The 2,063-nt window shown below is 48.0% G+C and overlaps 1 non-coding gene across 1 annotated transcript; it reads left to right on the top strand.

The window, feature by feature from the left end:
• The first annotated feature begins 251 nt into the window (after positions 1-251).
• On the top strand, positions 252-358 carry LOC120639395. The gene has a single exon (XR_005661398.1). It is a non-coding gene; the product is annotated as a small nucleolar RNA R71 (small nucleolar RNA).
• The last annotated feature ends 1,705 nt before the right edge of the window (positions 359-2,063 follow it).

The raw sequence follows: 2,063 nt of genomic DNA, 5'->3' as shown, positions 1-2,063 counted from the left end.
ACTCCAGTTTCTTCATGAGAAGATCCATCTTGGCAGCCAGCATATCGGCGCTGTCGATCTGATGCACGCCCCTCGGACGGGCTGGTTGTTTGTCACCCCTCCAACTCTAATTGGAGGCTATCTTGTCAATAAGCGTCTTCGCTCCCGCAACATCGAGAGAGAGGAAGGAACCACCCGCTGCTGCATCTACGTGGTCCTTGGCTTGCTGATTCAGGCCATGGAAGAAGTTCTGGATAATCAGCCACTCCTTCATGCCGTGGTGTGGGCATGCCTGAATGTATTCCTGCAGACGCTCCCAGGCCTCTGGGATGGTCTCATCCAGTAGTTGCTGAATACCGGAGATTCTATTTCGGAGGGCGTTGGTCTTGCCCACCGGGAAGTACTTGGCCAGGAATGCATTTGAACAAGCCTACCATGTGTTGAAAGCCTCTTTGTTGGAGTAAAACCGCGTCTTGGCCTTCCCGAGCAGTGAGAACGGGAATAACCGAAGGCGAACGATATCCATCATAGTACCTTTGGGGTTGATGATGTTACTCACCTCCAGAAAATTCTGGAGATGGGCATTGGCATCCTCGGATGCTTTTCCACAGAACGGACTAGCTTGAACCATGTTCACTAGTCCAGTCTTCAGCTCAAAGCCGTCATTGCCGGCTTGGTCTTGGTTCAGTCTAGAGGGAATGTGGCTACTGGACGGGGCTGAGAACTGACGAAGAGATTTCTGGGCCATGGATGATGCGGCTGAAGTGGATGGTAAACTGATGGGCAAGGTAAGTCTTTTCTGAGGTGGGATGACGTGGCATCTCACGATTCACCCAATTCTTTCTGGGTTCGGATTGAAGTTACTTGGTAAGTCGAAACCGGTCATGCACTGCTCTGCAACAATCAAGAAGATAGAGAGAGCAATGGTAAGCCCGCTAAGATTAGCGGTGACAAACTAGTAAAGTCTATCAGACTATTTACGATATCTTTAGCCAATTGCTTCCCCGGCAACGGCGCCAGAAATTCTTATTGGTGTTTCTTATGCCCCAATAGAATATCAATTCCGCAAGCGCACAGAATCACCGCTATAGCACTTCACCATGGAGTATTCCAAGGTATCGTATTTTTCCTCAGGGAAGCACTATGATAAAGAGTATCGTAAATTGAATGGTAACTGTACTAGTTTGATCAACCGACTAACTTAGACGGGGTAAGCCAGATACAAGGATAAGATAAATGGCCAGTCTATGACCGAGTAACACACGGAGACTCAATTCCTTAGAGAGGTAGAAGCTGGGAGGACAACGAGCGAGATAAGACACTTGATACACTTCTGAACTATCGAGCTAGCCTCTCTAGATCAGACTAACTATCTAACTAATCCTCGGGAAAGAAGAGCTTACTTCGGCGGCCTCAGGGAAGGACTCATAATGGGATGAGAAGGGAGTCCAACGACAGTCGGCACTACTGCTATGAAAACACCCGAACGTGGTGGACTACAAGGGACGGACAGGGCTTTCACCACCTGCTGCCTACCACAATGGTACCGTGGGGTGGAACACACTTTCTAGCTAACACTAAGCTCAGACACCACGTCAGCACTCAGTGTTAGGATTTCTCTCAAGGCCTTCGAGAGAAATCCCCCTCAACCTAGAGCACTAACTTGAGATACTCTAGTCTGGGCGAGAAAACCCGTAAGATAAATTCCCGACTATCAGAGAGATAACTTAGCCTAAGCTAAAGGACAAAACTTCCATGCTCGAGCTGAACACTCAGACTCGAGAAAATAAAAGAAAGCGGAAGGTAAAGCTGACTCAGAAAAGTAGAGAAGATAACTTATATTGATAACTTCGAAAGAAAGATGCAAGAGCTTTACCAGACTTCCGAGGACTCCAAAATCACGAGCAAGCTCGACTCGACCCTAACTCCCAAACTACTAATCCAACTCTAGAAAGTGAAGAGAGAAATGAGCTCCAAAGTGTGTGTTACAAGTGAGGGATGAGTGCTCTATTTATAGCCCTTCCAAGGTCGGTTCTGAGCAGGTGAAGCACGTGGCGTCGGTTGGAGGCGGTTGTGGCAATTGT

Source organism: Panicum virgatum, chromosome 6K (genome assembly GCF_016808335.1).
Source record: "Panicum virgatum strain AP13 chromosome 6K, P.virgatum_v5, whole genome shotgun sequence".
Classification (NCBI taxonomy): Eukaryota; Viridiplantae; Streptophyta; class Magnoliopsida; order Poales; family Poaceae; genus Panicum; species Panicum virgatum.
This window is presented reverse-complemented; position numbering and strand designations above follow the sequence as displayed.